This window comes from Thermobia domestica, chromosome 6, assembly GCF_964235325.1.
Source record: "Thermobia domestica chromosome 6, izTheDome1.hap1.1, whole genome shotgun sequence".
NCBI classification, from domain to species: domain Eukaryota; kingdom Metazoa; phylum Arthropoda; class Insecta; order Zygentoma; family Lepismatidae; genus Thermobia; species Thermobia domestica.
In genome coordinates this window covers 267,270,560-267,285,692 of record NC_137459.1, presented here as the reverse complement: position 1 = coordinate 267,285,692, position 15,133 = coordinate 267,270,560, and the positions used below count along the sequence as shown (strand labels likewise).

At 44.0% G+C, this 15,133-nt stretch overlaps 1 non-coding gene and 2 pseudogenes across 1 annotated transcript; all 3 read left to right on the top strand.

Moving 5' to 3' along the window:
• Positions 1-735: 735 nt before the first annotated feature.
• On the top strand, positions 736-1,429 carry LOC145688628 (small subunit ribosomal RNA; annotated as a pseudogene).
• An 897-nt stretch (positions 1,430-2,326) lies between these two features.
• LOC145688751 (5.8S ribosomal RNA) lies at positions 2,327-2,478 on the top strand. Its single transcript, XR_014131982.1, has one exon. It is a non-coding gene; the product is annotated as a 5.8S ribosomal RNA (ribosomal RNA).
• A 716-nt stretch (positions 2,479-3,194) lies between these two features.
• On the top strand, positions 3,195-5,486 carry LOC145688685 (large subunit ribosomal RNA; annotated as a pseudogene).
• Positions 5,487-15,133: the final 9,647 nt, after the last annotated feature.

The window sequence follows — 15,133 nt, the reverse complement described above, 5'->3', positions numbered from 1 at the left end:
TTATACCCAAGTCACCACCAATATCATCATTTTGAATTTCCTCCCTATAACCATCTTTTCGACACACATCCGTTTCAACACCAATATCCCAGGTTTCATTTTTTTAATTGATTATTGTTTACCTCCCGTTTAACATAAGAAGTTTGGAGGTTTCAAATAGATACTTATTTTATCCCATAACATCTAAATCCTTTCATCCTATCACATAACATCCATATTTTGTTCATCTAAATCCTTTCATCTAAAATCTAAACTACATGGAGACACTGGACTCTCTACCTCGTCCATTACTACAACAACCAACAGAACAAGTGGTAAAACAATAGTTCTCAAATTCCCCATACTGGATCACATCATAAACTTAAATCACACTACATAACATGACGAACACAGACTTTATCCACATTAAAGCCCCTCAGACCACCAATAGGGGTGGCAAAAGGCTAGGCCCCTTGCCGGCCACATGCAGGACCTGCAATCAGTTCTCGGCTTGATGTTGCTTGATCTTCTAAGACCACACACACTACCTTCTTGTGCCTTGGCGGCAACAGATGTTATCAACCCTTTTGGCAGTGCCTTAGGACTTACCACGTAGAGCTAGGGTCACGTACCGATCTGCCTAAGGCTTCGTTGCCGACCCCAAACACGAGGAGGTAGGGTACCCTCTCTGCGATCGAGAATGGCCACTGATCCGCACAGTTGCAGGTATCCAGAGATGATCTGGGGTCAAAGGCCGAGAAGCGATAAATTGACGGATTCACACTTAAAGGAATTGACGGAAGGGCACCACCAGGAGTGGGGCCTGCGGCTTAATTTGACTCAACGCGGGAAACCTCACCAAGCCCGGACACTGGAAGGATTGACAGATTGAGAGCTCTTCCTTGATCCAGTGGGTGGTGATGGATGGCAGTTCTTAGTTGGTGGAGCGATTTGTCTGGTTAAATCCGATAACGAACGATACTCTAGCCTGCTAACTAGGCGTTGGAATCTTTCCTTCCAACGTTCATGTCTTCTTAGAGCGACAGGCAGCCTCTAGCAGCACGAGATTGAGCAATAACAGGTCTGTGATGCCCTTAGATGTTCTGGGCCGCACACGCGCCACACTGAAGGAATCAACGTGTCTTCCCTGACCGAAAAGTCCGGGTAACCCGCTGAACCTCGTTCGTGCTAGGGATTGGGACTTGCAATTATGTCCCATAAACGAGTAATTCCCACTAAGCGCAAGGCATAAGCTTGCGTTGATTACGTCCCTGCCCTTTGTACACACCGCCCGTCGATCCTACCGATTGAATGATTTAGTGAGGCCTTTGGACTGATACCCGGCACCTCCGTCTTGCGGTGCTGACGACGTGTCGGAAAGATGGCCAAACTTGATCAGTTAGAGGAAGTAAAAGTTGTAACAAGGTTTCCGTATGTGAACCTGCGGAAGGATCATTATCAATTCATCACCACTGCGGTGGTTGATGTCAAAAGTTTCTTATTAGTGTGTCGTATCAGTTAGATTGACACCATTGAACGGGAGCCACGGATCTTGACAGGCGAAAGAGAGGAAGGTGAGCCGTGTCTTCCCTAGAGTTGGGAAGCGAGCAGCAAGAACGGGAGCCACTGTCATCGGCGAGGGTAGCGTAGGCTACCTGTTGACACAGGCCGTGTGTCATCTAAGGATTGAAGTAGATTTATTTCGGTGGAGCAGAAGTCTTGAAAAGACTAAGAGAGTAAGACTTATTCCATCGGAGCAGGAGTCTTAAATGCTCGGTCAGATGACATGATAAACCAGTTCCGTCATCCAAGGGCTCAAGTATGCTTATTCCGTTTGAAAAGAAGTCTTGAAAAGGCTCTAAAAGAGTAAGACTTATTCCATCGTAGCAGGAGCCTTTAAAATGGTTGTGTCGGATGTCGGGTTTTGGGGTAGAACGGAAGCTTGTCCTCCAAGGACTCGAGTAGGCTGTGACTGCTTTGTGGGAGAAGTCTTGAAAAGGCTCTGAGGAGCAAGGCTTACACGTTAGTAGCACAAGAAGTCTTTAATATGCTCGGGTCAGGCGACTAGAGCTAGAATTTCCTGCTTTGTAGGCCAGTATCCTTTTCTGTTCAAGATGGCCTTCAATCAAAAACCGGTAGCCATGATTTTTGGCTATAAACTTATGGGCAGCCTAAGATTATTCCTTGTGATGCAGGGAAAGGCTTTCGAATGAACACGCCCAGCTTTGTGGTTAGTGACCGCAGCTGACGGGGCCAAACAGGAGGCAGTGCGGCCCCCGATGCGGTAAGTTAAACGAAATTTTATATCTTGCCCGGCATACGTGAAATGCTGTTGTAGAATTTTTACAACCCTGAACGGTGAATCACTTGGCTCGTGGGTCGATGGAGAACGCAGCTAGCTGCGCGAAAGAGTGTGAACTGCAGGACACACGAACATCGACGTTTCGAACGCACATTGCGACCTAGGATCTCTTCTGGATCACACCTCTCTGAGGGTCGGTATCTTTATCCTGGCGGTGGAAGTTTTTCGGATGACCCCACGGCCTCTCGCTACTTCGGTAGTGATGCTATCGCCATGTGCAAGGGGACTGCAAGGGGTCTTGCGCAAGGCTTGACTTTCTTGTTGGTAACCTCTTGTGACCATGGGTCCGGGGAATGGATACTGTGTGTTCTTGGGCTTCCGCGACAGCGGTTGCCTTGAATGAGCAGCAAAGGCTGGTGGTTTATATCAGCCTGTTGAGGCAGTTTTTGTCTCGACGAAAGTTCCTGAGTGAATTGGGGAACTTGGTCCTTGGATTTTATCCTTGCCAAACCCCTTTCGATGGGAACGAGGCTGTCTTGTGTCCATGCAATTCTCTTCCCTGGGCCGGCGCAAGGCTGGCTGGCGACCAAGGTAATTGGGCCTCAGTTTTGTACACACGAGATTAGTCTCTCTCGAAGCGTTCAAGGTGAACGAGGGTTTTTGGAGTTCAATTCTCTAGCCTGGGCCGGCGCAAGGCTGGATGGCGAAAAAGGTAATTGGGCCTTTGAGTCTTGGTATTCCAATTTGCCTCTATTCCAGGATGAGCTTCAGTTCAAGGTGCCTAGCAAGGAGTCAGGGGGTGACCCCTGACTTACCTTGGCGGTCTACATCTTGTAAATTGAAAAGTCCTGTTGTGCGCGAGCCTTCAGGCGCGCAGTAATTTTGGCGCTCGACCGCAGATTAGGTGAGATTACACGCTTAATTTAAGCATATTAATAAGCGGAAGAAAAGAAACTAACTAGGATTCCCTTAATAACGACGAGCGAACAGGGAAGAGCCTAGCGCCGAATCTTGCAGTCGTTGGCTGTTGAGAAATGTTGTGTTAGGGAGGGTCGATTCTCCCGAGTTCTTGAGGCGTGTCTAAGTCTCTCTTGAATGAAGCCACTGCCCATAGAGGTTGACAGGCCCGTGCGACCGTTTCAGTTCTCGGGAAGACCTCTCCTCAGAGACGGGTTTGCTTGAAAGTGCAGCCGTAAGTGGGTGGTAAACTCCATCTAAGGGTAAATATGACCACGAGACCGATAGCAAACAAGTACCGTGAGGGAAAGTTCAAAAGAACTTTGAAGAGAGAGTTCAAGAGTAAGTGAAACCGTTCGGGGGTAAACGGATGGTACCTGAAACCCCGGATTAGAGATTCAGAGAGACCTGTGTAGGTCGCAGTTTCAGGTTGATCTTTTACTCCTTCTGGGTTTGGCACTCCTGGGAGAGGCAGCTGACTCTATATAGGCAATCGCATTTTGTGTTTCGAGGCGTTACAACTCGTTGGATGCCGGTCTACGGCCCGGGGAGGAGCTTGTCTGGGTCCCTGTTGCCCTTACAAACCCATGGTATGACGGCTGGCGTTTAAGGGTGTGACAATACGGAGTTGCCCGCGTTTAACGCCTTAATGTATGTACAAGTGTTGGATTTGTTAGCCGTCGGGCTTAGTCCCAGACTTTAGTAGTCCGATGCTGTTGGTGCAGACTCTATGAACCGGGCGTATCTCCTGTTTGTGGCGTGTACTGTTTAATGGACCATCCGACCCGTCTAGAAACACGGACCAAGGAGTCTAACATGTGGGCGAGTCATTAGGAATTACTAAACCCAAAGGCGTAATTAAAGTAAAGGTCTGTGTATAGAGAGTGAGGGAAGATGGAGACCTTTCCTTTGGAAGGGTTGAAAGGGCCTCTCTGTTTCCTAACATGGGCCCTCCCACTTTCCTGTGGCGTCTCGTTCTCATTGCAAGATGAGGCGCACCTAGAGCGTACATGTTGGGACCCGAAACACGGTGGACTATGCCCGGCCAGGGCGAAGTCAGGGGAAACCCTGGTGGAGGTCCGTAGCGATTCTGACGTGTAAATCGGAGGGAACGAGCTACTAGATGGTTCTGTACCTAGCTCCGACGATCGAAGTTTCCCTCAGAATAGCTGGTGCTCCTTTGAACGAATGTCGAACGAGTCTCATCCGGTAAAGCGAATGATTAGAGGCCTTGGGGCCGAAACGACCTCAACCTATTCTCAAACTTTAAATGGGTGAGACACTCTGCTTGCTTGAGAGTGAATCAGAGGTTCAGGATCGGAGTACCTAGTGGGCCACTTTTGGTAAGCAGAACTGGCGCTGTGGGATGAACCAAACGCTGAGTTAAGGCGCCTAAATCGGAGCTTATTTTGAAACCATGAAAGGTGTTGGTTGCTTAAGACAGCAGGACGGTGGCCATGGAAGTCGGAATCCGCTAACGAGTGTGTAACAACTCACCGCCGAAGCAACTAGCCCTGAAAATGGATGGCGCTCAAGCTTCGAGCCTATAGTTGGCCGTTACTGCAGTGGAGGCTGCAAACCACACCGAGTGAAGCAGTAACGAGTAGGAGGGTCGCGGCGGTGTGCGCAGAAGGGTCTGGGCGTGAGCCTACCTGGAGCCGCCGTAGGTGAAGATCTTACCAAATAGTAGTAGTACCAAATACTCCAGCGAGGCCCTGGAGGACTGATGTGGAGAAAGGTTTCGTGTGAACAGCGTTTGCACACGAGTCAGTCGATCCTAAGCCCAAGTTAACTCCAAAGGGACTGCGACAAACTGTTGTGTGAAGGGGTTAATTTGGACCCTTGTCCAGAAATGCGGCACTACTACGGCTCAAGTGATATCTGGCTTAGCCTTCACGGATTTCCCAATGCAATACCCATCCTTTAGGCGAAAGGGAATCTGGTTCCTATTCCAGAACCGGGCAGCGGAACCGTGTTCTACCGACCCTCACAGGTTCGTCAGGGTAACCTAACAGGACTCGGAGACGCCGTCGGGAGCTCTGGGAAGAGTTTTCTGTTTCAGCGTTCACGTTCCCTGGAAGCATTTCGCATGGGGATAGGGAATAGTGAATAGGGGATAGAACGCAGTTGCAGCGGTGTCCAGAGAGTCCCGATGGACCTATAAAATCCGAGAAAGGAACACGTGGAGGTGTCGCGCCCGATCGCACCCATATCCGCAGCAGGTCTCCAAGGTGAAGAGCCTCTAGTCGATAGATTAATGTAGGTAAGGGAAGTCGGCAAATCCGATCCGTATCTTCGGGATAAGGATTCGCTCTGAGGATCAGGGCTAGTCGGGCTTGGTCGGGAAGTGGGTTGTTCGCCGACGTGCCGGGCCTGGACGAGGTGACGGTCAAGCGGTACACCTTGTTCCTTAACCGAGTTCGGTCCCGTGTCTTGGCCTCCCACGGATCTTCCTTACTGGGAGCCCCGGGCTACGGCTCGGTGTCTTGTCGGCTACCATTCAACGATCAACTCAGAACTGGCACGGACCGGGGGAATCCGACTGTCTAATTAAAACCAAGCATTGCGATTGCCCTAACGGGTTTTGATGCAATGTGATTTCTGCCCAGTGCTCTGAATGTCTACGTGAAGATATTCAAGGAAGCGCAGGTAAAAGGCGGGAGTAACTATAACTCTTGGCAATCCGGGTGTGGTCCTGGCGTCGAGCATTCCTTGGCTCTCCTGCAAATGTGTAGTGTACATCTGTCGCCCAGCACTAAGCTGGTGCGCAAGAATTGGTGCCTCTTTTTCTGCCCGGACAACTTGGCTGGGGGATGGTGGCATCTTTCCTGGTTGAGATTCCACTGCTCCGGTGGCATCTGGTCGCTCCCTTGGCAGACGGGAGACCTGCCGGCCTTGCTGGATGCCTCTTTCAGCAATCATCCGCTGTCCCCAGACTAACCTCCTCGTTGACCAACCCGCATGCACGCTCAATAGGTTTATATTACGCAGCTTGCTGCAACACTTTCCCATAGTGCTCTCGCCAGCCTCCCGCGGCGGCGGGCGGTGTCCACCGCTGCGTTCGGGGGAGCTAACGTACTAGGGATTAGGGGGCAGGGGCTAGCACCCCTTGTCACCTCACGTCGGCTGCTCCTTAGAAAAAGGAAGAAAATCCCCCCCACTCGTCGGCCGCTGCCGACAAGGGCCTTCAGTATTGCAGGGACCCCCCGGCTTCATGAAGCGCCTGAATATCCATGCTACGTACCGGGTTGTACGAGAACCTTCACCACGAAAACTGGGCTGGGTATGCACGTTAAACGTGCACATCCGGAAGAGGCTAAAAGGCGAGTTGACACCGAACGTGTCAAAGCAAGATGGACACCTGAGGAGGAACGGTTGATGGCTCGTGAGGAGGTTCGCCTTATCCGGGCTGGATGCCGGTTCCTTAATCAGGGCTTGGCTGAAGTCATCCCAGGGCGTTCGTTCGACTCCATCAAGAGCCATCGCAAGTCGCAAGCCTACCAACGGCTTGTGCGCGAAATGCTCTCAACGACCCCTGCAGCAGCCAGTCCTCAGGTGAGCTGGGCTCTGATACCTCACCTAAGCCATCTCCAGTAACTTCTGGCGCTGAAGTCATCTCTGGCGATGATGGTGCCTACATCCGGTTCTCCTTTCCCTCCCCTTCTTCTCCGGCACCTCCACCCCGTTCGGTGGGGGAATCTCTTGGCTGGAGAGAAGCGGTTAAGGGGAAGTTGAGAGGGTTGCTTGGGCAGTAAACCCAGGCGCAGCAGCCCGATGTAGAGAAGTATCAGGAGCGTCGACTCGATGCCATCATAGAGTCGGCCCTGGGCGATGAGGAAGTTTTGCCTAGACTTTCCTCATATCTTAAAGCCATATTTTGGTCGCCCAGGCTTCTGTCGAACTTGTGCTGCGGTGACAACTCTCCTGACCAAGTCCTATCCAAGAGGAGGCAACGCAGGCAGGAGTACGCCCGGGTCCAGAAGCTCTTTCGGGAGCGTAGACACCTGGCCGCCAAGGAGGTGTTAGGCTGCGCCAAAAACCCCTCATGGCTTCCGGTAGTGCACGACTTGAGAGGTCTTCGGGGCCGTCTATTTCGGAAGGAATCAGTTCCTTATCCTGAGGAGCCGGTTCCTCCCGAAATCCCCCATTTGAGCCACTTGTGGGCTCCTGTAACTGGCGAGGAGGTTACTGGAGCTCGGCTTAGTCGTGGCACTGGCCCTGGACCTGACGGTTTGACCGTGAATGAGCTTCTAGAAATTCCGGTCCGACTCCGCCTGAAGTTGTTCAATCTATTCCTCTTGGTCGGTACCTTGCCTGATCACCTTCGATTATCACGGACGGTCTTCATTCCGAAGACAGAGCGACCTTTGGCGCCGTCCGATTACAGACCTATTTCCAACGGGTGTGTCATCACTAGGCAGTTTCATAAGATACTAGCTACCCGGCTAGTTAAGGCCCCAGTATTCGATAGTCGCCAACGGGCTTTTCTGCCTGTGGATGGCATCCTGGAGAACGTCTCAGTCCTGGACGCAGTTATTTCTACTGGGAATCAGCGTCTACGGCAATGTCATCTTGCCACACTGGACGTCTCCGAGGCCTTTGACTCTGTCAAAGCATGCTATCCTTGTCGCTATCGAACGCATTGGCATCCGCTTCCTTTTGTGAATTACGTCGATGCGTTGTATACCAACTCTGAGACCATCTTGGAGCTTGGGGAGACCACTGAAACTGTTCTGGTAAATCGAGGTGTCCGACAGGGCGACCCCCTCTCTCCACTGCTGTTCAATCTGGTGATCGACAGTGTGCTTTGCCTCCCGAAATTACTTTTGATCTCGAGGCATCCGCAAGGGTGAATTCCGTAGCCTTTGCGGATGATCTGGTGCTTTTGTCATCTACCGCACCGGGCATGCAGCTACTGCTTGACACCGCAGTGTAGGTGCTACGGAAGAAGGGCCTTGAGCTCAACCTTAAGAAGAGCTCCGTACTCTCAATTATGGTGCCAGACGGTAAGGGGAAGAAGATGATCAAGACGGAGCCGCAGTTTCATGTGGTATCCGATCCTCTTCCCCAGACCGGAGTTATCTCCCACTGGCGCTACTTGGGAGTGCAATTTACCTCTAGGGGACGCCAGACGACCAAGGCTTCTTTGGCGCTTCATCTTGAACGCCTTCGGAAAGCGCCACTGAAACCGTAGCAGCGGATCCTGTTGTTGGTCCAATTCCTGTTGCCTCGGGTCTACCAGGCACTGGTGTTGGGCCGTACAACAACAGGCCGCCTTGAAGCACTTGGAGACATCATGAGGCAGACGAAGTCATTGGCGCACCGCAGCACGCACTTGTCGATCAAGGCCTTTTTCCATGCACCAATAAGAGAGGGTGGACTTGGTATCCCCTGTTTGAGGTTTACCATCCCTGTGCTGAAACTAAGGCGATTCAGCAAGCTCCAGAACTCAACGCTCGAGATTTTCCGTGCTGCCTTCCTCTCTCCATCCATCCAGAGGGAGGTTGAGTGGGCAAGTGGTCGAGTTGAGGCTATCGGCCAGGGCTTGAGGGATACTCGTGCAGTTCGGAAACAGATGGCCCTTAAGCTGCACGGTTCTACCGACGGTTAAGAACTTCGGAAGTGTTCCCGGAGTTTTGCGTCATCTGCTCCTCTCACTTTGAGTGGAGCATTAAGCCTTACCGGTAGAGACTATGTGGATTTTCTTCATACTAGGGTCAACTGTTTACCGAGTAGGATTCGAACTTTGCGTGGGTCCAGGAGATATGGGATGTCCACTGATTGCCGGGCCGACTGTGGAGTCATTGAGACAGCCGCCCATATCATCCAGAATTGTGGAAGGACTCACGGAATTCAAATCAAGCGCCACGACGCCATCTGTGGTGTATTGTGAGAGGATCTTAAGGAGCAGGGATGGACGGTGGTTAGGGAGCCCCGTATTCAGACCTCAGAGGGACTTAGAAAGCCTGACATTGTCGCTTACACTCCGTCACAAGCGACACTTATTGATGTGCAGGTTGTTTCCGGAGCCACTGGCCTGAATGCTGCTCACCACCTTAAGCGTCTCAAATACTCTCGTAACCCCCAGGTTCGGGAGTACGTAAGAGACCTTTCAGTCCATTGTCCCCGGGTAACAACTTGCACTCTCTCGTGGAGGGGTATATGGTCGGCTCGCGCCTCAAGCGAGCTGGCCGTTCTCGTGCGACCCGAGACTCTTAAGCGTGTTACCATCGCGGCGCTAACCGGTTCCTTCAAGATACTCAGGTGCTTCATGACCATGACGCTACCCGCAAGGTGGCCGATTCAACGTGTCGGAGTGGGATAAGGAAGCCCTCACTTCGTCTACCGCCCCATCCCGGTTCCACCTTTGGATGGTAACCATAGATCCATGGGATGTTTCCTATACATCCCATGACGGTATAGGCGGGTATAAAAAAGCTCCTTCTTATAGTGCTTAAACTGTGTTATGATCTTTCCTACTTCAAGGATGTTATACATATACTTGGATGTAAGTGAAAAAAATTTTTTCTAAAGAAGCCATCTTTGCATATATTGCAATTGTGAATATACATTTTAAAACTACTTAGTCTCCATTACGTTTTTTCGTGTTGGAGTATTCAATATATTAGTATATACTGTTTTAAAATTTAATATCTTTAGCCTATTTGTTAGGATGGGCTAGATGTTTATGGATTTTCGAACAATTTAAAATTAAATATATGCTGCCATGTTGGTGTTCTTTGTAAAGACTATGTCTATTGTGGTGAATTATTAAAAAAACATATATACCAGCTTTGTGATGATTCACGGTTGATGAATTATTTTATATGGTTACTTGTGTGATTTTGAAACCTGTGTTTGGTGAACTATTGTTTGAATATGTTGGATGAACAAGATATAATCGGTTTTTTGATGTTGATTAGCGATTATGGCGAACCACGTTTTTACTATATCAACAATGCATGGCGTTAAAAATATATATAAATATTCACACGAATTGGCTTCTGTTGTGTTGTTTTGCCGGCAAATGTTTTACTGCAGTTTGTAGTTAATTATTTGCTGTGTATTGAATTAAATTGTAACTGGATTCCTTGGATAAAATCGGATTTTGTGGAGTTTTAGTGTGATGATGATATCGTCCATGATGGCAGTTCTCCTTCTTCTTAGTTGTGAAAGGTGTGATGGGTAGGTGACGAAAGACTGTGTTGCCAGTTTATGGTACGGAACGGTCTTTGGTTTAATTCACAGCCAGTCCACATCCAAGTGAACGACGTGTATTTTGAGTATCGATGAGTTAAATTGTTAATAATTCTGAGTAAGGTGGTAAGTGAATAATCGTCTTTGTTAAATGAGACATTGAATGTAAATATAGTTAATATATAGTTAAAAGCAAATGAACTAAAAACAATAACAAATAATAAAACAATCTAACAAATAATTATATCTGATATAATACTTGGGTATAATTAACTATTGATTTGTCCATGACTTGTTACTAGTTAAGAACAAGAGGCATAATTAATACCGGTTTACGGAGTGACTTGTAACGGATTAAGCACAAGGGGCAGACCATCCTCAAATTAGGAAGGATAATACTTAATAGAGGTAAAACTTGTACTTACAGATGATTTATGTGCAATACGGTCTAGAAATGCAATTCCAATCTTTTTTGGGAAATTATACAAACAAGAAAACTTAATAGAAGCAATATATATAAACAAATATTTTAATTAGGTTTTATAAATTGATTAATACTAGCACAATAAAATAATAAATCTAAAATACATACTAGTTTTTTTATAGTTATAAGATGTAAATTGTTAATTTAAGTACTACATAAAATCTGAAGTTAAAAACAATTTAGTACAATTTTGCACCTTTACTAGAATTAGAATCAGCACAACGAAAGAATAAAATTAGGAATTTTATTATTTTGTTTATATATATTATATTAAAATTATTATCACTATAAAAGGCCATAATGTTGTACCAGTTTGATTTGATCAATTGAAATTAGTTTTTGTCGGGACCATTAATGGCCTTTTAAATACTAAAGTCTAACAATTATTGTATTTATTGTATTGCTGTATAATTAAAACTATTATTCAGATGTTTTTTAAAAAAACGTAGGTTGAGTTTTTAAATAAATTCTTGGATTTAACAATTATTTTTAGGTGCTATATGGGGAATTGTAATTTAGTACAATAGCACTGTTTGTTATAATTTGGTGACTATTTTTAGTATTTATAAAAAGCAAAATTTTATTTGTTATCTGTTTTTTATTTGAGCAATTTCAAAGAATTTAAAATCTCTAATTGGTGCAAAATATAAAATCTCGATGCAAATTTTAAATTGTGAGTGTTCAGTTTTTATATACGGTAAAATAGCACAATAAAATTGCAAACTTAGGCATTACATTATTTAATTTTATTTTGTTATATTTAAATTTTAATATTGATATAGACCAAAATTCTTGTAATGTATTTTTTTGTTTATATTTGATAACTTCTTTGTTTGTTAATGGTCTTTTAAAATTCAATATTTAAAAGTTGTTGTTTCTTTTTTAACTTGTCATTGGTAAAATTATTTTATTTGAAAGATTGTCTTACTAATTAAAAATTTTACGTTAAAATTCGAAAGTTTTATAGTTAATGAAGGTATTTTAATTATTGAAGTTTAAGGTTTATTTTACCAAGCTAAAATTAATGTGATCAAATTTTCCTTTGTGTGGTTAAAAAAATATTTATTTCAAAAATAGCATAGTTTTATATTAATTGGGTTATGTAATAGTAGCAATTTTATTGTGCTTAATTGGTAATTTATTATTACAATGCTGTCAACTCTTTACTTGAGTTTATATACGAGGCTTAATTGTAATATATAGAATGGATAATATGTTACAGATTCAGTATCCGATCGGCGAAGGTGACCTGGGGTGCTCTATGCACTCCAACGAACTTTTTTTTAATGTTAAAAGACTAGTCTCTCATTTAGAAACAAAACAAAGATAAGTACTGTTTTCAATGCAAAGAATGTAAGAAGACTTTTGAGAAATTCCATAATGTGACATGCCATTTTCCAAAATATCCGGGATTGAAAGTGGAGGAAGGTACATTTCCGTGTAGGTATTGTCCGAGAAAATTTGAGTCAGCTCATGGAAGAGGGACACATACGCGTATTGAACATCCAACAGAAAAGAATAAGGAAAAAGTAGACGAATTGAACCGAAAAAAAAAGAAAGACAAATGCCGGGAGCTGGCCCTAAGTGGACTGATAATGAAGTAGACCTTTTTGTCACTATTATTAAAGCTAATGGAGGAAACAAAGACTTGAACTTGATATTAGCTGACCATTTCACGAAAAGAACTCCTAGTGAAATAAGGGACAAAAAAATATTTAATCAGAATAGGACGGGTTCCCAGGGAATATTTGGAAACTGATGGAAACACAAAGATAACGAAACCGATAAAGAGGAAATTGAATTCCGGTGCGAATTTGGAAAAGATTACTGAATTAGAACAAGTGAGTGACTCGGATAATGAACAAAAAGACAGTTACAATTTAAGACAAAAACGTGCACGATTATCGGAGGAACAAGTTTCTAAACAAATTCAGGATTCAGTTGAACAAAATACCAAAGACAAATAAGAACAGGGTAGATTACCTATAATTATGTTGGATGATGAGGAAAATGAAGATGAAGTAGAGTGTACAGATTTATCAGACGAAAACGAACTAGTTGATAGATTCAAAGAACTTGAAATATGTAATTCTGAGGGAGAAAAAGAACTTAAAGATATGAGGAAGGAGGTAGTGGAATTACTGTTTAGTGAAGAAGAATCAAGAGGAGACTCTGATGAAGAAAAAATTAAAGGAAAAAAGCTAAAGTATTAGTTATTTCCTCAGATGATGATGATATAGAAAATGATGAGGTGTGTAAAATATCCCCAACAAAGGGAGATAATTTAATCGACAAATCTGACGATCTGGAAGTTTATGATATGGACGTGGAAACAGGTTCTGAAAGTAATAATACTGACTTAGATAAGCTACTGTGCGAGAAAAATAAACTAAAAGAATAATCCCAAGATATAAACACTACTATAGTTTGAGAATTAGAAGATGTCATTGAAGAAGATCTAAAAAATCAAATGCCTGTCAAATTATTGTAAATAATCAAATCAAATGCCTGTCAAATTTTGGAAACAGCTTTCAAAATGTGGAGATGGGAAATTTTCTACCTACACAAGAGGCGATTGACAACTTGCTTTTAACAGCAATGCCTATTGAGTCAGATGAACATTTTGAGCATTCTGAAGCAAGAATAATTAAAGGAAATGAAAATATACTTGATGAGGTAGAGCAAGAAGAAAGTGAAACTAAAGAAATTATGAAATTACTCGAGGATGATCAGTCATTCAAGGATCTATGAACTATTTACAAAATCTTAAGATCTGTATTGGAAAATGATATTGAGCTGGAGGTTTCGAACATTACTAAGCTCAATGATGGAATTGTAAATATTCTATCAAAACAAAAGGAGGAGGTTACAAAAGGGACAAACAATAACAATAAAAATAAAAGAAAGTTCAGCTCAGGAAACATAAAAGTAAAACAATATGCCAATGTACAACAATTATATAGAAAGAATCCTGGATCCTTAGCTAATAAAGTGATGGATAACAACCTGAGTGAGTTAGTAACGGAAATAAATAGTAAACCTAATGATATAGAGCATTTGTATAACAAACTCTGGGGCGTTTCGGGTGGATGTAGTATAAATTTTAAAGAAAAACAAATAGATGTTGGTTGTAAAGAAGTCTAATAGTGCCAATCACGAGAGAAGAGATATTATTAAAAATTAAAAAGCAAAAAACAAAGTCTGCTCCAGGGTTAGATGGTATTGTAAAAAGGGATATTAAAAATCCTGAAACAATAGATTTTTTGCAAGCATTGTTTAATGTTGTCTTGAAAACCGGCAAATTCCTCAGAGTTGGAAAAAAACAAGACAACTCTAATCCCGAAGAAAGAAGACCTGTCGCTGGCCAAGAATTGGAGGCCTATAACGATAAGTCTCTTTTTTCACAGAATAGTTAGTGCTATTTTGGATGAAAGATTGCGCAAAAAATAGGATATAACACAAGACAAAAAGGATTTACAAGGAATGAGGGCACTCCTAACAACTACTTTTTATTTAACCAGATTTTATATAATAGTAAAAGGCAGGATGGTGTAGCGGTTCTGGGAATCGACATTTCCAAAGCATTTGATATGGTCTCTCACAAGGCCATTATAGAAGTGCTTAAGGCTAGAGGCTGCCCTAATCAGATTTTCAAGATTGTTGATGATATGTACACTGGTGTAACAACCGTTATAAAAGGAACAAAAATATTCATTTGCAATTGAAAAGAGGTATAAAGCAAGGATACCCTCTTAGTCCCTTTCTTTTTAATCTAGTGTTTGACGATCTGATCAGTGAGCTGCAACAAAGCGAAACTGGATATACAGTAAATAACAAAAGTATATCTGTACTAGCTTATGCGAATGACATTCTGGTGCTAGATAAGGACGAACAAGTGCTGAAAAAAAACTAAATATGATAAATGAATATTTGAGCAAAATTGATATGGAATTGTCCAAAGAAAAATGTTATACCTTCTGGGTAAAGAATTTAAATAAAACCTGGTGTGCCCATACAATAGATCTGTCTGTTGGTGAATACAAAATTAAAAATCTGGGAAGTATGTCTTGTAAGGTACTTAAGGAGTTAGGAATATACAGCGATTCGCTGAGGAAAACTTTGGCAATGATCAACATTCGAAGTAGTGTTGAGATTGCCAATGGGCAACTTGATTATACTTGAATAATAAAATCTTATCTTGTCCTGTTTGGCAC